The 24,216-nt window shown below is 48.8% G+C and overlaps 1 protein-coding gene across 1 annotated transcript in view; it reads right to left on the bottom strand.

Annotated features, from left to right (window-relative positions):
* GLI2 (GLI family zinc finger 2) overlaps window positions 1-23,418 on the bottom strand; it is a 261,272-nt gene extending 237,854 nt beyond the window's left edge. The window contains exon 1 of the mRNA XM_027964829.3: window positions 22,988-23,418. The gene's annotated coding sequence lies outside the window, so the exon portion shown is untranslated. The remainder of the gene's footprint in view (window positions 1-22,987) is intronic.
* Between the last annotated feature and the right edge of the window lie 798 nt (window positions 23,419-24,216).

Genomic DNA, 24,216 nt, shown 5'->3' with positions numbered 1-24,216 from the left:
CAGAACTTGGGTTCTCACATGCTGCTGGTGGGAATACAGAATAGTGTAAATCCTCTTTGTTAAACAGTTTTACTGTTTCTTAAAAAGTCCAACCTCGTGACCTAGACACATCTGCTTTCTGAGCCAGACACCCCACCCCTCAAAGATTTACCCGGCAGAAGAGAAAAAGTCGTATGACTACTTGCACAAAATGTTCACAGTGGCCTTGTGTGTGAATAGCCAAAAACTGGAAACAACACAAATGTCCATCAGCAGACACCTGGGTAAAGAAATTAAGGTATATTCATCTGATGGGGTACCACTCAGCAATAAAAGGAGGGACCACCGCCTGAGAAACATGGATGGATCCCAAAGTAACTGCCCTAAGTGAAAAAGACAGACCAAAAAAAAAAAAAAAAAAAAACAACACATCCTGTATGGCTCCGTTTAACTCTAGAAAAGGCAAACAGGTCTATAATGATTGAACGCACATCAGTGCTGGGCAAGTGAGGGGGAGGGAGGGACAGATTAAAAAGGGCAGGAGGAAACGTCTGGGGATGATGGATATGATCACTATCTTGGTTGTGGTTTGCAGACATAAGTCAAAACTTATCAAACTTTACATTAAAAGAAAACGCCACTGAGATGTAGTTTTCCTTCCAACTATCAGACTGGCAAAGACCAAAAAGTTTGATTAGAACATTCTGTTGGCATGGTTATAAGCACTCTTGCTGGTTGCTGGTGGGTGTATAAACTTCATGGAAAATGATCTGGCAATATCTATCCAAGCTACAAAAACTCCCACCTCTATGTCCAGATATTTCATTTCCAGAAAGTCATCTACAAAGATACACTCATGTATGTGAAATGACGTATTCCAAGGTTATTCAAAGTAACACTGTTTACAGCGGCAAGTGTCCATCATTAGGAACTAGATTTTTAAAAAAATGCACACACAATGGTACACCTCTCTAACCTAAGGAATGAGGAAGCTCTTCACGTGTTACATGAGGTGGTGAGTGAAAAGCACAGGTTACAATACAGATGTATCCTATGCTTCCATTTGGGTATAAAAAGGCATAAAAGACTAACTAGTCATTTTCATGTGACTCTCATGAAACATTTTTTGGAGGGATACACACCAAACCCAGTATCACTGGTTGGCTCTGGGAAAACTACATGGGCAGTGGAGCTACAGCAGAGCTGGGAAGACTTTATACGTGTTTACAGATAACTCTTTATGCTTTTTTGAGATTATTAACCATGTGAATGCATGACTGTTCAACAAACAGGTAAGTGTAAATAAAAATTAAAGGTTAGTGGAAAATGAGTAAGGTTGATCTATCACAGACAGATGTGGGAAGAACACCAAGGCATATTGTTAAAGTAAGCACTCATGAAGAAAGCAAGGGGCTGAACACTATCAGTAGTATGATCCCATTTATGTAAAGATAAATGAATTATCATTAGACAATAAAACACTGGTCTATGTCAACGGAAAACTGGAAACACATGTATAACCATTATCAGTGATTATCTCTAGGGAATAGGATTTGGGGGGAACCTACTCTCTCCACATTATACATATCTGAATCTTTATCCTTGTTCTGTTTGCATTTAGGTTTGTATCAGAAGAAAAAAACTGATAAATTTTTACTGGTATATTGTCACCCTGCTTATTTATATGCAGAGTACATCATGAGAAACGCTGGACTGGAAGAAACACAAGCTGGAATCAAGATTGCCGGGAAAAATATCAATAACCTCAGATGACACCACCCTTATGGCAGAAAGTGAAGAGGAACTAAAAAGCCTCTTGATGAAAGTGAAAGAGGAGAGTGAAAAAGTTGGCTTAAAGCTCAACATTCAGAAAACTAAGACCATGGCATCTGGTCCCATAACTTCATGGGAAATAGACGGGGAAACAGTGGAAACAGTGTCAGACTTTATTTTTGGGGGCTCCTAAATCACTGCAGATGGTGAATGCAGCCATGAAATTAAAAGACGCTTACTCCTTGGAAGAAAAGTTATAACCAACCTAGATAGCATACTCAAAAGCAGGGACATACTTTGCCGATTAAGGTCCGTCTAGTCAAGGCTATGGTTTTTCCTGTGGTCATGTATGGATGTGAGAGTTGGACTGTGAAGAAGGCTGAGTGCCGAAGAATTGATGCTTTTGAACTGTGGTGTTGGAGAAGACTCTTGAGAGTCCCTTGGACTGCAAGGAGATCCAACCAGTCCATTCCGAAGGAGATCAGCCCTGGGATTTCTTTGGAGGGAATGATGCTGAAGCTGAAACTCCAGTTTCAGCTTACTCTGGCCACCTCATGCAAAGAGCTGACTCATTGGAAAAGACTCTGATGCTGGGAGGGATTGGGGGCAGGAGGAGAAAGGGACGACAGAGGATGAGATGGCTGGATAGCATCACGGACTTGATGGTCATGAGCCTGAGTGAACTCCGGGAGATGGTGATGAACAGGGAGGCCTGGCGTGCTGCGATTCATGGGGTCGCAAAGAGTCGGACACGACTGAGCGACTGAACTGAACTGATAATGTTTGAATCAGAATAACAAATATACCTTTTATTTTTATTAGAATCAAAAAGTAAACAAGAAAAAAACTCCCCTAGGCAGTTACATTTTTAACCACTTACCTAAAAACACGAGAAAAGAGTTTAATATAATATGACCTCACCTCTGATCAGGAATTCTACCTTTAGAAATTCATCCAAGGATGTCATCAGTCACAGCCAAAGAATTACATCTGTGGAGAAACATATCCCTGAACGTAGTGGTGAGTGAAAACCTAGATTATAAAACAGCATGAGTGATGTGATAAAATGTTAGAAAACACAGTGAGAGAAGTCTAGAAGAACATTCACCAAGGTGCTGGGGATCCCACACAGAACATGGGGAACAGAAACCCAAGGTCATGGTGACTTCAACTTTCTTCTTTTTAAGCCTTTCTTCACAATTAGTTTACAGGTGACCTATTTTTGTTCAGTTTTTTTAAAAAAGAAAGTTAAGTAGACTAAGAAACTTAGAGCTTTAATATATATAAAGCTGTTTTTAGAAGACTTGCTTATGAGAGTGAAAAAAAAGTAACTATGTCCAAATGAGGGGGATCAGGACTTCCCTGGTGGTCCAGTGGTTAAGAATATGTCTTGCAAATTCAGGTTCGATTCCCGGTTTGGGAACTAAGATTCCACGTGCCGAGGAGCAACAAGCCACTGCCACAACTACAGAGCCAGCCCACCGCAACGGAAGATCCCACATTTGGCAACTGAGATCCAACGCAGTCAAGTAAATATTAAGAAAAAAAAAAAGAGAGAGGGGGGGATCAGCCACAAACAGTTTTCCAGAGCCTACAACAAATGCTTACAAAAGACATCAAGTAAAAAGAACAGGATGCAAAACTATAAACCATACAATAGCAAACTCCACATGTTGAGGAGAGCAAAGGTAGGAACAGAAAGATGAAGACGAGGATTAAGCAGACCAAAAAACAAAATAAAATCCTTAATAAGCCTAGAACAAATCTCGTTTCATTTAATATGGTGGCCACCAAGACCCCTGGGTTGGGCTGAAATGAGAAGACAATTTTAGGCTAGGGAGCCTCATTGCAGCTGTCCTGGCTGGCAGAGTACCCCTGAGGGTTCATAGAGGGCTGCCCTATGGGAACCATGTGGTCAGTGGCTTCATAAAGCCACATGTCTGTTCTCTGACCAGCAACCTGCAGCCTTGAACAGGTCCATTAGCTGAAGATCATGACCACCGTCCTGCCTTGTGAAAGGATCTGGTTAAGAGCCCCATTACAGCAAGAACTCTCTGGAGCGCAGCAGGACAGACGTGGCCCCGCATCATCACCCTCAGGTGGCCAGTCCCAGGGAAGGTCCAGAAGGTGCCTATCAGTCTGAGACAGGACACAATCAGGCACTCCCTCTGCTAATGAACAGATCCCTTTCCAGGTCAGAGACAAGTGCACAAAAGTGTCCAGGTGCCGGTAAGAACATGCTCTGCCAAGACGTCTTTTAGCAGAAACTGTGCTGGGGACTCTGGTTTAAGCCAGTAGCAGTGCAAATGAGAGTTAGGATTTGGGTTGACTGGAGTCTAAATGAGTCGCTAGCAGGATGTAGCTGCCAAAGATACAGTGCCCACCTGGGCTGCCTTCTTCATAATAATCAAGATTTCACAGCCATGACATGGAAGCAAACTAAATGTCCATCAACTAAACGTAAAAAGGAGCTGTGGTATCTGTGTACATTGGAATAGTACTCAGCCATGAAAAAGAATGAAATAATGCCATTTGTTGCAACATGGGTGGACCTTGAGACTATCATATTGCGTGAATTAAGTCAGATATATGGGAAATCTTATACGTGGAATCTTAAAATCATACAAACGGACTTACTTACAAAACAGAAACAGACTCACAGACACAGAAAACAAACGTATGGTTACCAAAGGGGAAAGGGGGGGTAGGGATAAATTAAGAGTTTTGGATTAACAGACACACACTACTATACATAATATGAACAACAAGGACCTAATGTACAGTACAGGGAACTATACTCATATCTTGTAATAACCTAACAATGGAAAAGATTCTGAAAATGAATGTGTGTGTGTGTGTGTGTGTGTGTGTTGTGCGCGTGTGTATGTCTGTGTGTGTGTGTGTGTGTGTGTGTATAAAACAGAATCACTTTGCTGTACACTTGAAACTAACAGAAGACTGCAAACCAACTACAGGTTAGTGTTTACATTAGTGTTAGTTGCTCAGTCATGTCCGACTCTTTGCAACCCCACAGACTGAAGCCTCCCAGGCTCCTCTGTCCATGGAATTCTCCAGGCAAGAATACTGGAGTAAGTAGCCATTTCCTTCGATCTTCCCGACACACGGATTGAACTCAGGTCTCGTGCATTGCAGGCGGCTTCTTTATCGACTGAGCCACCAGGGAAACCAACTACATTTCAATTTTTTAAAAAAGATTTCGTGCTATGTACCAGGGGCTTGACACATACAGTCTTTCATCCCCACAAGACAGGTCCACAGGTATCCCCACTTTACAGATGAGAAAACAGAGGCACAAAGCTGGAATGATCAGTCTGTCTCCAATGCCTGATCCACAGAACCTTCCAAACTAAGGGCTCACGCGCCTGTTCCCTCCCAACGCCAGCACCATAGCTGGAGCAGCAAGCTCCCACCTGGGCAGTCCCCCTCTGGAGTGAATGCCAGGGCACAAAACAGATGCCAAGCTGGGTTTCATGGAATGCAGAGGACCCAGACTTGCCCCTCAAACGGGAGTGCTTGGGGGGAAAAACTAGCCCAGGGAAGATGCCCACTGTCCTCCCTTAGGGAGCTAGGCTCTGCAGAAGGGATCACCTCTTGACGAAGGAGACACAGGAGGCAGGTCAGGACTGATGACAGGACCATACATACATTCTCACCATCAGGGCAGTCAGGGACAGGTCTTCCAGGCAGAAGTGTCTCTGCAGAGACAGAGGTTAGGCCCTGCCCCCTTAGAGGATACAGCAGAGCCCCACATGAATGGGAAACTGACCCCGACTGATGTAGATTCGGGACCTCAGGCCAAGTCCAGTAAAACCAGAAAACCTCCACAGCATCTGTAAAATGCATATAATTCCTACTGCATGGGTTTGTTATCCTAGCATGACCCACGGGGATGGTGGTAAAACAGTGCACAGATTAGAAAGCCCTGCCACCTGAGACCATCACGGCAATTAGAGGCAGAGCACCTCCTATGGGAATGGCGAGGCCAAAGGCTGCTTCTTTATTCAAGCAAATCAGTGCTGTGATCATCCATGAGTCTAAAAACCCCAAATAACCCTCTCTCATTGCTAAAATAAAGAAACTGCAATCCCAGGCCCTGAATGTCATGACTTAAAGGTTGCCTGAAATGATCTATTCTAACCACCTCATTTGATGGACAAAGAATAAACTAGGAGAATCTCAGAGAGGGGCAGTGGCTTGCCCGAAGTCTCACAGTAAATTCCAGGCAAAGCCAGACTAGAACCCTGGTTACTGCACCATATTTCCAGTGCTTTATCCACTGAAACATCCTGCCTCCCACCTAAAAACTCTTCAAAGTGGTTATAAAAAACACTGAATACAGAGATTATGTGTGGGGCTCAAATGAACTATAACACATGCTTGGATTATTTAAAATACAACTCTGCTATGTTACACACTAATCACTTTATAAACATGTGCTCTTGCTCACGAAGGAAGCCAATGTGAAGACTGCTTGGTTGGCTCACATTTCTGTACAGAATTGTCAAAGTAAACTGAACAAAATGTCCATGGAAAAATTTCTCCCATAGAGAAATTTCCTCTAATTCATTGATCAACTATTCAGTTCAGTTCAGCATGGACTGCAGCATGCCAGGCTTCCCTGCCCATCACCAACTCCTGGAGATTACTCAAACTCATGTCCATCGAGTCGGTGATGCTATCCAACCATCTCAACCTCTGTCATCCTCTTCTCCTACTGCCTTCAATCTTTCCTAGGATTAGGGTCTTTTCCAATGAATCAGTTATTTGCATCAGGTGGCCAAAGTACTGGAGTTTCAGCTTCAGCATCAGTCTTTCCAATGAATATTCAGGGCTGATTTCCTTTAGATGGACTGGTTGGATATCCTTGCAGTCCAAGGGACTCTCAAGAGTCTTCGCCAACACCACAGTTCAAAAACATCAATTCTTCCATGCTCAGCTTTCTTTACAGTCCAACTCTCACAACCATACATGACTACTGGAAAAACCATAGCTTTGACTAGATGGACCTTTGTTGGCAAAGCAATGTCACTGCTTTTTAATATGCTGTCTAGGTAGATCATAGCTTTCTTCCCAAGGAGCAATTCTAATTTCTTCTAATTTCATGGCTGTAGTCACCATCTGCAGTGATTTTTGGAGTCCAAGAAAATAAAGTCTGTCACTGTTTCCACTGTTTCCCCATTTATTTCCCATGAAGTGATGGGACCAGATGCCGTGATCTTAGTTTTCGGAATGTTGAGTTTTAAGCCAGCTTGTTCAGCCTCCTCTTTCACTTTCATCAAGAGGCTCTTTAGTTCTTCTTCACTTCCTGCCATAAGGGTGGAGTCATCTGCATATCTGAGATTATTGATATTTCTCCTGGCAATCTTGATTCCAGCTTGTGCTCCAGCTCTTTGCAACCCCATGGACTATACAATCTATGGAATTCTCTAGGCAAAAATACTGCAGTAGGTAGCCTTTCCCTTCCTCAGGGGATCTTCACAACCCAGGGATCCAACCCAGGTTTCCTGCATTGCAGGCAGATTCTTTACCAGCTGAACAAGGGAAGCCCGATCAACTATTAAGCACAAATTAAAAGACAATAGCAAGACAGTATTGATGAGTGTTATAAGTAAGGGAAACCCCAGGGACAAATGGAAGCCTAGGTCTAGGAATGATTTCAAGGAGGTGACCCCTGAGTTACTGGCTTCATGGATAGGAGATGAAGGATATGCCAAGAACCAACAGCAAAGGACTTTAAAATTCCTATAGTCAGTGGATGGATGGATGGATGAATAGAGGGTGGATGAATGGATAGAAGATGAATGAATGATGAATAGATAGAAGATGGGTGGATCAATAGATAAATGGATGAACAGATGTATCATTAATGGAAGGATGGATAATGGGTGAGTGGATGGATGATTGATAATAGATGGATGGGGGTAGATGAATGATGATGGATAATGAATGGATGGATGGATGGATAAGTGGAAAATGAATAATGGAAGGATGGATGGATGGGTGGATGGATGATGGGATGCATGACAACTACTACTCTTAAATCACTGAAAGTGTTCCGAAGTACCGTAGTCGAGAGCGTTCTGAGAACCAGGTTCATCTTCTCATTCCTTTCAACTCATCATCCCCTACACAGACCCTGAGGTAGAGTTATCTTCTAGTAGCAGGTCAGGAATAGGTGAACACCATATCCCTTGCCTACAGATGGGCAGGGGTGACAGGGTGAGAAGAGGCATGCGCATATTTGCTGAGAATCTCCTCTTTTCCACAGTTGGGCCTGGCCTGCGTGCATGTGTGAGTGCACGAATGCTCAGCTGTATCCAACTGTTTGAGACCCCAGACTCCTCTGTCCATGGGATTCTCCAGGCAAGAATACTGGAGCGGGTTACCATTTCCTCTTCCAGGGGATACCGGCAGAAAAAAACTTGAGAAATGAAGTTGACCCAAATCCAAAAGGAGGAAAATGATAAGGCAAAGGTAATGATCCCTTTACTCCACATCAGATCCCAAATGTTCCAGTTCCAGAAAGAACCTGAGTCCCCACGTTTATATTTCATGTCCTGAATAAAGATAAGCCATGGGTGTGACATTAAGTTGGTGGAGTCATCCTTGGGAGCATAAAGCATCCCAGACTCTCATAAAGGGCCCCTCTGCATCCTGCTGAACCTGCTCCTTACACGTCATCCTCCAAGTAACACTGATGCCTTAGAGGTTCCAGAAATGCCTCTCTCTGCCCACCATTTGCTTGAATTCCTCTGCCTGGATGGCCCTTCCTTCTCCTGCCCCTCAATGGGTAATGCCATTATCCTGGAGACCCAGCTCTGGGCCTCTCTTGGAGGAAGCCTTCCCAGACTTCCTCGGGCGCAACTGCTAGGTTGAATAAATAAGCTACCACCAAAGGTCCCCACCCCTGGCTTTTTGTTATTCGGACCCAGGACTCTACAATCCCTGACTGACCAGAAAGAACCTGGTACAAAATTCACTAAGTAGGAAATTTAGCCTGGGGCCAGAAAAGCAGACAGCTTCTCTCTGATGACTGTCTGGTGCACTATCTGCTCCTGACCAACATTCCTAGGTACCGGCCTTTTGAGGTCACGCCAGCTAATCCCTGGCTTTCCTAAAGCAGCCTCCTGGTGAGGCATGGAGAACACAGGAGAAAGATGCACGAGGGAGAACTCTGCTGGGATTTTGCTAGCCGCCAGCTCCTAACCAAGTTAGCAAGGTGTGAGCCTGCGGCAGCGAGCTTGATCCATGCCAGGCCCATAACAGATGTTCCAGTAAGTGCTAGCTGATTGACTGATGGATTGCACAAGGAATTCCTCTTGATGGCAACTGCCACCCTGCTTCAAATTCAGGTCACAGAAAAGAAGGTTGATGATTTCCAGCCTGGTGAGAGTGTGAGTTGTGAATAAGCACCTCTGCCTGCTCCAAAGCCCTGGCCCCAGAATCGTGCTGTATCAGCCAGGGAGGAAAACCTAATAGCAGGCCTCACTGGTGACCTCCACCCAGGGTCACAGGCCTTGCTGGTGACCCCCACTGAGGGTCACAAGCCTTGTTTATGACCTCCACCAAGGATCGCTCATTTGCAGCACTAGTACATTTGGGCTGGCTCATCCTTTGTCATGGCGGCTGCCCTGTGCATGGCTGGCCACTAAGCAGCGTCCCTGGCCTCTACCCCCTAGATGTCAGGAGCAACACCACCATTGTTGTTGTTCAGTCACCAAGTCATGTCCAACTATTTGCAACCCCATGGGCTGCAGCACACCAGGCTTCTCTGTACTTCACTATCTCCTAGAGTTTGCCCAGGTTAAGGTTCACTGAGTCAGTGATACCATCCAACCATCTCATCCCCTGTCACCCTCTTCTCCTGCCTTCAATCTTTTCCAAGATCAGGGTCTTTTCTAGTGAGTTGGCTCTTCACATCAGATGGCCAGAGTATTGGAGCTTCAGCCTCAGCATCAGTCCTTCCAGTGAGTATTCAGGGTTGATTTCCTTTAGGATTGACTAGTTTGATCTCCTTACTTTCCAAGGGACTCTCAAGAGTCTTCTCTGGCAACACAGCTCAAAAGCATCAATTCTTTGGTGCTCTGCCTTCTTTATGGTCCAACTCTCACATCTCTACATGACTACTGGACAGACCATAGCCCTGACAATATGGACCTTTGTCAGCAAAGTGATGTCTTTACTTTTTAACACTGTCTAGGTTTGTAACTGCCCATCCCGCCTTTATGACAACCAAAAATTTCTCCAGACACCAACAAATGTCCCCTGGGGAACAAACAGCTCTGGCTGAGAATTAGTGCTGTAGCCTTTGCACCAGGCAGACCAGGGCAGCACTCAGAAGACAGCTTCAGGACAGGGTCCTGGTTTGGGCATCAGTAAATCTGCCACTGCTCAGGGCTCCGCCTCCCACCTCCCAGGTAAGCATGGAGATCACTCAGTGTCTCTGAGACTCAGGTGCAGTCAGTCAGTCAGTTCAGTCACTCAGTCGTGTCCGACTCTTTGCGACCCCATGAATCACAGCACGCCAGGCCTCCCTGTCCATCACCAACTCCGAAGTTCACTCAGACTCATTCATGTCCATCGAGTCGGTGATGCCATCCAGCCATCTCATCCTCTGTCATCCCCTTCTCCTCCTGCCCCCAATCCCTCCCAGCATCAGGGTCTTTTCCAATGAGTCAACTCATCGTATGAGGTGGCCAAAGTATTGGAGTTTCAGCTTTAGCATCATTCCTTCCAAAGAACACCCAGGACTGATCTCCTTTAGAATGGACTGGTTGGATCTCCTTACAGTCCAAGGGATTCTCAAGAGTCTTCTCCAACACCACAGTTCATAAGCATCAATTCTTCAGCGCTCAGCCTTCTTCACAGTCCAAGTCTCACATCCATACATGACCACTGGAAAAACCATAGCCTTGACTAGACGGACCTTTGTTGGCAAAGTAATATCTCTGCTTTTGAATATGCTATCTAGGTTGGTCATAACTTTCCTTCCAAGGAGTAAGTGTCTTTTAATTTCATGGCTGCAATCACCATCTGAAGTGATTTTGGAGCCCAAAAAATAAAGTCTGACACTGTTTCCACTGTCTCCCCATCTATTTCCCATGAAGTGATGGGGCTAGATGCCATGATCTTAGTTTTCTGAATGTTGAGCTTTAAGCCAATTTTTTCACTCTCTTCCTTTACTTCCATCAAGAGGCTTTTTAGTTCCTCTTCACTTTCTGCCATAAAAGTGGTGTCATTTGCATATCTGAAGTTATTGATATTTCTCCTGGCAATCTTGATTCCAGCTTGTGCTTCTTCCAGCCCAGCATTTCTCATGATGTACTCTGCATAGAAGTTAAATAAGCAGGGTGACAATATACAGCCTTGATGTGCACCTTTTCCTATTTGGAACCAGTCTGTTGTTCCACGTCCAGTTCTAACTGTTGCTTCCTGACCTGCATATAGGTTTCTTAAGAGGCAGGTCAGGTGGTCTGGTATTCCCATCTCCTTCAGACTTTTCCACAGTTTATCGTGATCCACACAGTCAAAGGCTTTGGCATAGTCAATAAAGCAGAAATAGATGTATTTCTGGAACTCTCTTGCTTTTTCGATGATCCAGTGGATATTGGCAATTTGATCTCTGGTTCCTCTGCCTTTTCTAAAACCAGCTTGAACATCTGGAAGTTCATGGTTCACATATTGCTGAAGCCTGGCTTGGAGAATTTTGAGCATTACTTTAATAGCGTGTGAGATGAGTACAATTGTGCGGTAGTTTGAGCATTCTTTGGCATTGCCTTTCTTTGGGATTGGAATGAAAACTGACCTTTTCCAGTCCTGTGGCCACTGCTGAGTTTTCCAAATTTGCTGACATATTGAGACTCAGGTTACCATCTGCAAAATGAGGCCATATTTTGCAAGTCACTGGGCTGGCAGAGGCACTCAGTTAATAGCTTTACATTGATTTGTACATGGCTGTTCTGAAAACCTCAAGCTAATATCACTCATCTCTCCACAAAAGCTAGAAAAGTACTACTGGAAACCTACTAAGGTCTACTGAGGGCCTCAAGAACAGCTGTCCAAATACTTTGGCCAAGTCATTCCACTTTTAAGAATCTATTCTAGGGAAATGATTAGAATTTCAGGTAAACATTTATACACAAAGATATCTATTGCAATGGTTATCTACAACCGCAAAAACTACTGATAGGAAAAAAACCCTAAATGCCCAACAATATAATAGAGTAAAATAAAATATGTTTATGGATGGACTTCCCTGGTGAACCAGCAGGTAGGACTCCACGCTTCCACTGCAGGAGGCATAGGTTCAATCCCTGGTTGGGGAACTAAGATCCCACATGCCACATGGCATAGTCAAATTAAAAGAAAAAGTATATATATATATATATATATATGTGCTTGAGTAGATAAAGAAATATTAGATAGCCAAGAAAAATCACATAAAGAGTATGCATTAATAATGTGGCCTGTCCATGAGATAACATCATAGTGAAGTTACTGTTACAATTAAGTTATGATGTAACTTCAACTTTGTAAGAAAATATAGAGCCAAAAAATTATTCCTTAGAAACAAGATAAAGACTGGAAGGAAACTTGACAAAATCTTCCTCTCTATGCTATTTCCTATTTCATAAGTTTTCTATAAAGAAAAAAAGTGAAAAAAAATTACATCTTAGTTTTAAGATCTTGTGGGGAAAATATTTTGTTGTTGTTAATACTTTTACATCAGAAGGCAAGGCTCTGCTCGAATGCCCAGGTGCTAAATCAAAGTACAGACCTGAACAGAGCCTGAGCCAAGCGAGGAGATAGATGTTCAAACCTAAATAAAACAGAAATGAAATCTAAGGAAACAGACGCAGGAGAAAGAGGGTGTGGGCGGGCCTGGGCTACTAGGGAAATGGGAGGTACCCACAGGGTGAGCTGGGCTGGACAGGAGAGCGGGTGGGACCAGGTCTGGCCCAAGTGCTGCGCTGTTGCTGTCGGCGTGGCTGGGCAGGTGGCTAGGCAGCTGGAGAGGGACACACAGTGCTCTGGGAAGCAGGTTAGTGGGTGCCCAGGGCTGGGTAGTGGTCTGGGGGCTTGGCTTCTCACTGCTGACATCACTGCAAGCAAGGACAGGACTTATACCATGGGCAAGATGGGGGCTAGGAGGTCTGTGGTTCAGATCTAGTCCAACAAACCAACCTCCAGGCAAGATTCCAAAGGGGCCATCAGCCTGATGCTACCTCCATCTCTTGCCCACCACCAACCACCCACTCAAGGAGGTCCTTGGAGAAGGGAAGAGGCGTGTCAATGAAGGAGCAGCACTCTAGTATGGGACCGCAGCTGCTCTTGGTAAACAGTGGAGCTGGGCACTAGTGGTCTGGGGGTCCGTGGACTGAGGGCAGGATCTAGAAAGGAATGTGGCACCCAGGTGTCAGACACCAGGGACACAGAAATGCCACCAGGCCTGATCCCACTTCCCTCGGGCCTCCCAGTGCCAGGGGCATAAGTGGGCAGTGTGCCCTCAATCTGCCCTGGGAGGTCTAGACCAGCCCATCTCCCTTATGGCAGGTTCCCTGCACCAGTCCATCTCCCTCATGGCAGGCCCCCTGCACCAGCCCATGCCCATCATGGCAGGCCCCCTGCACCAGCCCATCCCCCTCATGACAGGCTCTCTCCAGCTTCAGGCCTGAGGCCATCACGGCTGGGAGGCTGTGATATCCCACACCAGCTCCTCTCACTCAGTCTGTATCTCCTTCCTGCCCTTCTCAGGGAACCATAAAGACACCCACAGCTAAGTCAAACCTCAGTCTGGGTCACTCTTACCAAAGACCTGCTCAAACTCTGCAACACTAAACTAGACCCAAAAAGGGTCTGACTTCTGGCAGCTGAAGCAAGGAGCCAGCCATCATGATGCACAGGTATAGTTTCTTATACAGGAAGAAACAAAGGAGCCATCCAAAGGACCCTCAGGTCAAGAACCCATGGCACAGAAACTAAGGTGCTGATTTAATAAGCTCATTGCTCTCTGGATTCTCCAGGTATCTTTCTCAGCAGACTGTGGGATTGTCGGAGCTGGCTGACAGTCTCAGAAAGACAGCCCATTTCTCTATGAGGTCTAGAGCAGAAGCAGCTCAATTCTCAGCTAGTTTATCTGCCCCAACCTCCAGTCCACCAAATAGCTGGGAAGTTTAAATGCTGCTTATCCATCCAGCCTTACAGAAGGAAATGCTCTTCCTTTATTAAATGCAAAAATCAGTGAGGTGAAGAGCATCACAGGAAGAAATCATTAAATCCCCATTACCTTGCCCTAAAAATCCTTGATTAAATGCAGATCTCAGGGTCCCCCCCAAGGGAATTCACGGTCTGTAGGTTCTCCCTGGGGGGCCTGAAAACTGAAAGTGTTACTAGCTCAGCTCAGCCAGGTCTGACTCTACGCAACCCCATGGACTGTAGCCCACCAGGCTCCTCCATCCAAGGGATTCTCCAGGCAACAATACTGGAGTGAGTTGCCATTCCCTTCTCCATGGGATCTTCCCAACTCAGGGACTGAACCTGGATCTCCTGCATTGCAGGCAGATTCTTAACCACTGAAAAGGTTGAGGGGCTTGAGAATCTGCATATTTAACCAGCTTTCCACCTGAATCCCTGGCAGGAAGGAAGTCCGCTGGAGGCTTTCTTTTCAGATTTGCCTCTTTAACTCATTTCCAGTTCTGACTTCATTCTCCTATGCTAGTTCTTTTTGTTTAAGTGCATCTTAGAAGAAAAAAATCTAATTCATAAAGAGATCTGGTAGTTAAAAGATTTCAGAATGTGTGTGTATACATATATATATGTATACACACACACACACACACACACACACACACACACACACACACACATACTTAACCTAGGAGAAGGAAATGGCAACCCACTTCAATATTCTTGCCTGGAGAATCCCATGGACAGAGGGGCCTAGCGAGCTATATATATAGTCCATGGGGTCCAGAGTCAGACAAGACCTGACTACACCACCATACTTAACCTGAAGAGTAGATACATATTGATACTACATTCATGCATGTAAGTAACATAAAGACATTAGAGTACTACATCTTAGAAAGATGAAGACATCCAAATCACATTCAAACCCTGCCACCTGCTTCATCCTGCAGCCAGCACACCTGACAACTCCTGGCTAAGTGACTGCTGAGTCAGATTCCTTCTCTCCTTACACGAATGAAGCACATTCAGCCAGCGACCATCAATGATGTCCCCTCACCTTGATCTCCGTAGAGAGTGAGAGTCAGCCCTAAATACTCTGTCGCTGCCTGGACACACAATGTATCACCCCTGCACAACGCTCTGCCATCTGCAGAAATGGTTGAGTGATGTCCTTTCAACCCATCATCTGATCACGATGACCTCAATTTTTGGAGAAGGCAAGTCAAAACTCGACACTTATCTTCAGAGATACAAGACATATTTATGTGTCAGCCCACTCTTCAACTTGGCTATAGCCTTCAGGAAAGTCTGAAAAGGCCGTTGCAGACCAAGTGCTTCCCCCGCCCCCACCAATGTCCCCACATCCACCCCACGCCCGCTCACCCAGTGACCATATCCCAGAGGAGCTCTGAGCACTACAGCTGACTAGGTAGTGACAGGCGGGGAGGTGGGGAAAGGAGGGTTATTCCTTGAGAAGAGCCTCACTACACTCTCCCCAAAAGCAGAGGCAAAGACCAAAACCTCACACTCTGTCCAGACCTTGGTTCCCCCCCCCACCAACCCTGCCTGAGGTCTGATTCTTAATGGTGACTGCGAGAGGCAGGGTGTGCTAACTCCCAAGAAATTCTGGCTGGAGGATCTGAGAGATCACACCTGTCAAGTCCCGTCCCTTCCACAGAGAGGCCAAGCGACTTGCACTGGGTCACCCAGCTCCTAAGTGACTGGTCTCACACTCTTGGAGGGTAACCCAAGGGTTCAGGCTCATTACTCATCAGAGGGCACTTATCTATCACTTTTACTCTCTTCCTCAACTTTTTCCAGAAGAAAACACATCTTGCAAAGATGATACACACAGGAAAGTCTTTCTAGTATTTTTTTTTTTAATGGGGCAGTCCTCTGCCCAACTTTCTAAATCACTGCCACCTTCATGGGCAGCTATTAACAACTTGCTCTTAAGGTGGTCTTGACAAACCAGTGACAAAGATTGGGGCAGGGGGCATCAGAACCCCTTCAACCTACTCCTGGCTTAGACAGACTCATCCTTCAAGACTAGTTCAAAAGCAAAACCCAGCTAGGTTCCCAAAGTAGAGCCTGTACAATCCCAGGAGACATATTACAGTGATGGTCACTTTGGATTTATTTCCATGCATTTATGTCCTCCCCCAGAAGGCACTTGTTAAGACTTCCATCCCCTGCTTCTTAAACCTCTGCCTGGTGAACTATAGATCCTCCTAGAAAGAATCAACACATTAAGACCTATTTTCTGGCCATCAAGGCCTGCCTTTGCCACAAATACTTGCATACTAATCTCCCCATCACAGGTTGAAAAATATGGACTTCTTTTTTTTTTAACTCCCAACATAATGAATGAGTTTAAATATTAGAAGTTGAAATTATTAAGTAAATCATTTCACCTGCAAAGCTTCTATTTGCATAACATTAATTCATGGTGGCAGCTAAAACAAATTCATCACATTCTGTACATTAGAAGCTGATTTATGTAGGAACTGAAAAAAATCATGAGCTCAAAATTATATTGACATGATGTACGGACTCAATGGAGAAAGATTTTTCTCTTTCCTTCTTTCCCTTTGATTTTTTTTTTTAACATCATCTGAACAACTGAATTATGGTGAGAAGGAAAAGGATTTGAGGAGAGGAAGGAGGCAAGGACTGGCATCTCGGAAAATGAATAATGCTCCCGCCTCACGTGTGTGGCAGGCTCCCGGTGCGGGTATACACACACATTCCGGTTATTAATGTCAAGTATGCCAAAGATACGCTGGGAAATCATTACCATTCATCGCCACTAACCGCCATTAAATTTCAATCAATTCAACTTAGCACAAGTGTACTTGAGCGGCCCTTACAGTTCCTTATAAATGTGGCTCAAAAGTCGGGCTGACTTATTGCATTGTCCACAACACAAAGGAGCACTGCTAAGCGTCTGCCTGGACCCGGGGCCGACGCCCTTTTAACATCCTCAGCATTCAAAGATCCTTCTTTTTCTGAGCGCTAAGAGGTCTTCAATCCTACAGATCAAGACGAATGGGGAGGGGGGGCGGGGCGGGGGATACTATTTTAAGTGACCACCATTACTTCCCTGCCTCGGTGGGGGAAGGCGGATGGTTAGGGCAAAAGCAGGCCTTCGTGGCTCCAGTCACTCGCACATATGCCTTCTGGAAAAAGTTTCCTGATGCCGCCAAAAGTTTGGTAACGTGGCCCCTCTTCTCCTGGCTTTAGTGAAATGCTCTCAATTCACTCTACAAACTGTCACCTAAAGTTGAATGAATCCCCTTCTCGGAGAAGTGGGTGGGGAGCCACTGGGAAGAGGGAGGGAGGGCCAGCGGCCGTGGGCAGGGAGAAGCGCCTTCCCCAGGTGAGCGCGGGCGCGCTCCGGTCTCCCACCCGGCGCCAAGGGCGCCCGATCTGGATCTGGGCCGCTGGCTTTCTTCCCGAGCCGCCACGAGCAGGGTCCGGCCTGCCGCCACTCGCCGGGGGCGGCCGGTGCGCGGCCAGGACAATGTGGCCATTGTTTGGGCGCCGCAAACCCGGCCGGCGGGCAGGTGGGAGGGACGCGGCGCCGCCGGCGCGCGAGCCGCTCGGGGCGCGGAGGGGTCCCCGCACTCGGGCACCGTCCCGGTGGCCTGGACACGCGGCTTCTCGGAGGCCTCGCAGCCAGCCCTCCGCGGGGCAGAAAATGGAGAGGGGCGGGGAGACGGAGGAGGGAGCGGAGGGGGAGCGAAATAAAAAGATGCCTAAGGAAGGAGGAGAGGGAGGGAAAGAAAAGACAGGAGCGAGGAGAGAAAGAAGACGTAGGGCGGGGAGAGGCGGGACAGAGAGAGCGAGAGTGAAGACTGGGGGAAAGGAAGATGGACAGGGAGGAGACAAAGCGGGCAGAGGAGAAGGGCAAAGCGGGTGTAGGGGAGACAGACAGACAGACATGCAATCGAATCCGACCCCAGGCTACCCAGGAAGCCGCTACAAAGACCTAAAGTTCACTCTCTTTCGTAGAGGGAAGCGGCTCCAAAGAACCCAGCCGAGTCAGCACAGCGTAATCACACCAGGGGCTTTGCTTAATTACAGGTCTGAAAGCCGGGGCTGGAGGAAGGGCCCTACTTAACTGTGTCCCGGGGAAGGCCCAGGCACTCGAGAGGTTTGCCAGGGTGGAGAACACAAATATCCCCACCCCTACCCCGTCCCCTAAGCCCAGGGAGCCCCGATCCCGGAGGACCCGGATCCCGGAGGTCGAGGCTGAGGTCTGCAGCGGGCACAGAACCATCAGGATGGAGTGCGGACGGGAGTCCGGGCCTGAGACGGCGCTGGTCAGCAGGGAGGCCCCGCCTCGGCCCGGGGGCAAGGCCACCCCCTCCCCCCTCTCCCTCGCTCACTACCTCTCAAGAGGCCAGGGGCCCTCGGCCCAAGGGGGGAAATCAATCCCTTGCTAATGAATAAAAAGTCCCTTTTATTTCACTGCTGTGTTTGGTTCATTAAATTTTCCACAGATTTGCAGAGAAGAAAACATAATCAATAAACCTTGACAAAAAGTGAACGTGTGAAAAAGGCCGGAGAATGGAAAACTGAGATAAAAGTGATATCCGATCACAGATTTCAGGGCCAGATGACGAGCCGGGGCTGCCGCAGAATCTCAATGGACCATCACCCTTTTGCGGCTTTCCTTCCCTTTGCTGAAACTCTTCTTTCAAGACAATAGGAAATGCACTAAAACTTTTTTCTTATGCTAATGCCTGAAACCGGGCACTCACAGTTAAAACACATTGCCCAGCAACCTGTTTTTGGGGGGCTGTTTTTTTACAACATGCATGCACACACACAAAACCACATGAACTTATTCACTTTAAACCAAAAATCTCAAAAACAGTTTATATGAACTCTTTGGTCACATCTTAAGTGAGTTATTTTCCCTCACACAGTATGATTTTTAAAAAGCTAGAAGCAGAACACAAGCAACTATATGGAGGATGCTTTTGTTGATAAAGGAGATGAGGGAAATAAAATGTAAAATACTAAACACGCAGAAAGTCTGTTGCTATCACTAGGGTATTCCCCCAGGGGGTTAAACATAGTTTTGTAGTTTTAGGATATTTTGGTCACCCTCCAAATCTAGAAACAATGATCAAAAAAACATGGAAAGAAAAAAAAGAAAACAATGATCGATGATTTTTTTTTTTTTTTATCCTTTGGAGTCCACAGCAAACATTCAAATTCATTTTGGAATACGCAGTATTGAATCTGGTGGCAAGGATTTATTTAAAACCAACAAAGCTGTTGTTCTTTACCAAAGACATTGCCAAATGACAAAGCCGTCCCAGGACCCCTTCCCAAACCATCTTTTAAACAAACCTGAGGCCACAATTAAAGAGCAGGCTCCCCTCCTGCCTTCTTTAGAAGCCAGTGAGCCTTGATCACTGAAACCGGGCCTATTCTGGTAGCTTGTACAATCACCTCTCTGGCCTCTCTGAATTTTCTGGAATCTAAGAGTACAGTTCTCCTCTTTGGTATTCTTCACATGTTTCAAGTGTACACGCCTCTGACACTTACTGAAAAGAAGAAAGCAGGGAGCTGCTACCCCGGGGAGGGGTTCCTTTTCAAAGGTTCCAGGGGGTACAGCTGCAGCCCTCCACGGCTAGGTCCACCTGGCCTGAGCACCATCCCTGAGCACCAGGAAACAGGGCTTGGCACAGGTAGAACCCCTCTGCGTCCTAAAGAAGGAGGACAGGTGGCTCCACCTCCCTGGAGCTGGCCTAGGAGCCAGCGTCATGGGATAAAAGGAAATGCGGCTGAACACACTTTTCCCAGGAAAAGGCAGGCTGCCCTACCCCTTGAGTCCATAAAGCTATAGGGCTCGCCTTTTGCGCTTCCACAAGTCAGCTGGGTGTGTAGGGGTCACACAGTCTTTCAAAGTGCGCATGAAAACTGCCTGGTCCCAGTTAGAGGGACTTGCTGGCATCTGTAGGGTGAAGGTCCCTCTGCCTTCCTCTGGGTGGTCAAGAGAGGTCCTGCTGAAAGAAGGGTGTTTATTAGGCAAATATTCAATTTTGTCGGCATGCCTGCTGAATCGCCAGGTTGGCTAATCCAGCCCTAAGGGCTGCACTGTGTACAGGGCACTTGTGGGAGTACACAAAGCATGAAGTATTTGTGTATCTTTCAGTCTGCAGTGCAAACAAGCCAGCTACAGTACACAGCCTCCAAGACCCCTGCAGCCGGGCAAGGAGTCATTGACAAGCAGCCCTGTAGCCCCCTCTTCCACGAGTGAGCCGGAACATCCCCGAGAACACACACCAGCCCTCCTTTCTAAGGCTGCCCAGCCAGAAGGTCCTCTCTAACCCCACACACCCTTCAAGATGGGCCAAACCAAAAAGTCCCCTCCAAGGCCACAGGCAGGGTCCGTGAGTTTGGAAGCAGCCTGGGATGCTCTGCTGAAGGGGTCTGAACCCTGTACAAATTCCTCTCCAAACCATTCCCATGGAGAATGAAAAAAAAAAAAAAAAAGAGAGAGAGAGAGAAAACTCTCCCTAACAGTCAGGCCTGCCTTGGTTCTCAGTGAGCCCGGCCCTGATTTGGGAGTGCCTTCCTCCTTCCCATTGGCATTCTCAGCCCACTGACTTTGAAAACAAAACTGAGCTGACTACAGTCTCACTCAGATGCCAAGCCAAGGGAGAGTCGGGTCACCTGAGGCCTATTTCCTGGGTGAGTGGGGGCCTCACCTCTGTTGGGAGTGCTTCCTGCCAGAGTTTAAATCCCCCTACCATCACTAACTAACCTCACAAAATTAGTGTATTTCTCCTAGCAGAGGGGAAATACAAACCATCCTAAATATCACAAACCAGAACTAATTTTTGAAACTGTTAGACAAGTGACAACTCTCTACGTGTCTGGGTTTGACTGGGACCTTAATCTGGGGGAGAACCCTTGGCCATCAGGGTAGAAGCAGCAGGTCTGAGAAAACGAAAGCAGGAAAGATGAAGGAAGAAAGAGGCACAAGAAGGGAAGAGGTGGGGTCCTGAAGGGATGTATCTGCAGTGGTCTGGATGTCTCCTGCCTCCATATAGAATCAGTGACCCTGGCCAGACCAGAAGCTGGGGCGAGCCTGAAGGCCACCAGAACTCAAAGCAGCCAGGCACAGTTAGGGCGCCAGGCCCGGCTCTGGGGAGACCAGCCCAGGTAGCTGCACAATGAGTTTTTCTTCGGGGCAGAGGCAAGTGCAAAGCCGCTCTGAGGCCCCCACACAGGGAAGCCACCGAAGGAAGGAAACTCCCAGGCAAGGTAAGGAAGTGGGCGGGGAGGGGGCTTCTGGGTCAGGTGGTAGAACAAACAGATCTCCTCGGGAGACTGGTGACCAGCCCGCCTATTCCGTGGCTTTCCATCGCTGTATATTTTGGATTTCAGCGTTTATTTACTTTCCTTTTTGGCACCGAGCCCCCTGAGCACGCCAATACAATATTTGTTTAAACACTATTTTATGCCGCTTGCGAGGGAACCGTTTACTTTCAAATGCTCCAACATCCCCCTGAGCCTCGTCGGCAAACAGCATATGAGCGTTTTACAACTGCTCCCTTTATCTGGAGCTGTCGGGATTAAACCTTCACACGCCCGGCGAGGACGGCAGGGCGGGGGTCCCGGGACTCGGCCGCGGCCACCGGGCTGCAAAGTCCTCCCAGGAGCTCGAGCGCCGCGCGGGATGCCCTAGCGAGAAGACAGAACAGCGCAGTAAAAGACCCCCGCGGCCCAGCACCAGACTCCGGGGAGAGGTCGACTCTTCCCCGGCCGGGATCAATTCTGAAAGTCACACCAAAATGACACAAAAGAGAGGGGAGTGGAGGGAGGCACCCTGCGGGATATCCAAAGCCCGCGAGCGCCCCTGCGACAGGGCACCCGGGGTGAGGCGCTCCGGCTCCATCTCCAGATCCTCGCGTAGTGGAAGTCGGTTTCCTAGGAAGTGACAGCAATTACTGTCGGGCTGAAAAGGCGCCCAGTTGGGTGCACTTCCAGCGCCCCCTCCCCCGATACGGGGGGCGCGCTCACACACACACACACGCGCGCGCGCGCTCCCTTCTTCTTCCCCCTACCAGCGGCCCCCCTCCCCGGGCCCCGTCTGAGGAAAACGCTCCCCTTTCTAAACCCTTAATAGGATTGGCGCCCAACTCTCTCTGCGCCGCTCCCCATCCATCGCACACAGATCAAGTTGCAGTAGTGGATTTTTCAAATTCCTCAGCAAATATACTTGTTGAGAGATTGCCGGCGGCGCGGGGGTTGGGGGGGGGGGCGGTGGACGATGAGTGGGGGCGGGGAAGAAAGAGTGTGGCGGGGGGGCTCCGGAGGACAGGGCGAGAGATTACGTGAGGATCCCTCGGGGAAGTCAAGCGGATCTCAGAGCGGAGGGCAAGAAAGGAGGAGGAGGAGAGAAGCAAGGAGGGAGGCGGGAGGGAAAGCCTGACCGAGGGGGAGGGGGCGACAGGGCCCGAGGAGGGGAGGAAGGAGCGAGAAAGAAAGAAAGGCAGGGCTTGGGACGGGCAGCGCGGAGAAGTGCAGTTAGAAGTTCGCAGCGGCTGGCTGCAGTCCCTCCACCCCCGGCACACTCCCCGGAGACACACTCCCACGGCCCACCTCTGGAGCTCGCAGCATCCCAGCCTCCCCGCCCTACCCCCAACTCCCAAAAAAACAGCCCCGGGCTAGGGGGCGGTGGAGACCGGGTGGAGGCAAGCTCGGTCGCGCTCCCCAAGAAGGCAGGCTCTTTCCCCCAGGTGGGAAGGAGGATGCAAAATCGCCCCCTCGGTCCCAAGTTCCCATCCCTGGACTCCTCTTAGGTCCCAGGCTGGTTTAGTCAGAACCCGGACGCGGGCCGCCGCGCTAGCCCCCGGTGCCCGAATCCCCGTCCCATGGCCCGGGTACCCGGCCGAGGGACGCTCCAAGACGGCGCAGCATCCCAGTCGGCCCGAGTTCGGCCGAAGTAGGGGGCACTTCGCGACGAAAAGCAAGCAAAAAAAGGCCAAAGCAACTTTACCGAGGGAGACAAAAGTTTGCCTCTAGCACGCAGGTGGCCTCCGGGGCGCCGGGTGGTGGCTGCGGGCCCCCATCCCAACTTGGTTGGCGCGGCGATCCACCGCGGGCTGCCGTGTGCCCGGGCTCACTCCGGCCGGGGCGCCGCGGGCCAGGCAAGGGAGGGGACCAGAAGAGGGCGGGGGCCAGGCAGCCCCTACAGCCGACGAGCAGGCAGCTCCCCTAGGCTCCGGCGCGCAGGGCAGCCGGCGCTCCTTCCTCCAGCTCCTCCCGCTCCTCCTCGTCTTCCTTCGCGTCCGCCGCCGCCGCCGCCGCCGCCTCCCGCTCCTCCTCGAAGACTCATTGATGGGAGTTTGAAAAAAAGTCCGCGGAGCCGTGCTGCCTCGGCTGGCGAGCTCCGGCACTCCCGCGCTCCAGCCCGCCGCGCGCCCGCACGGCGCAGCGCCCCCGCGCGCACGGCTGCGGCACACAGGGCGCCGCGCCCCCGCCCAAGCCGCGCGCCCCCGCCCGGAGGGGATCCCGGAGACCTGGAGAGGAGGGGCGGCCTAGGACCCTCCTCAGCGCCCTGGAGAGAAAGCACACCTACGAAGAAAGTTCCAGCAGAGAACGAAAGAGCGCGCCAGTCCCCAACACTTTTTTTTAAGGCGCCGGGGTGGGTGGGGGGTCGCTAACTCAAGTCAGATGAGCTCCGGAGCCGAGGCGCAGGGACGGTTCTGTTTTCAATCTCTGAAATCCCCCGCCCTCCCCACCTCCCTCTTCCCCTCCGCCGGGAGATGCCCGGGTCGGCGTTCCCAGTGCGCCCGCTTCTCCGGGCGCCGGGGCGGAAGCGGGGGACTGGAGGGCTGGCGGGGAGGGAGGCAGGCTTGAGGGGGGGCTGGTTCTACGCCGACTCTCCGGCAGCCACTAGCGCGCGCAGGTGCCGGGGTCCGGCCTGTGCCCCCCGCCGCGGCTAGCACGAGTCGCCCTCTGGGCGCCTGCTGGTGAGAAGCGTAGCAGCCTTCTAGGTTTGGTGCCTGTGTGTTTGGTAGGAAGGGTTTTTGTTTGTTTTGTTTTGTTTTTAGAGACTCCACTCGAGCTGCCGCAACCAGATGGAAGTAATCAGAACCCAACAACAACAGAGGAAGAAGGAAGAAAAAAACCTCACTGAACTTTTGGACCAAAGTGTGTATGGGTGTGTGTGTGAAAGAACTTGCTTAAGCAAACTAGGTAACAAGCTTTGGGCCCTCAGGCCTC

This window comes from Ovis aries, chromosome 2 (assembly GCF_016772045.2).
Source record: "Ovis aries strain OAR_USU_Benz2616 breed Rambouillet chromosome 2, ARS-UI_Ramb_v3.0, whole genome shotgun sequence".
In the NCBI taxonomy this organism is placed as follows: Eukaryota; Metazoa; Chordata; class Mammalia; order Artiodactyla; family Bovidae; genus Ovis; species Ovis aries.
This window is presented reverse-complemented; position numbering and strand designations above follow the sequence as displayed.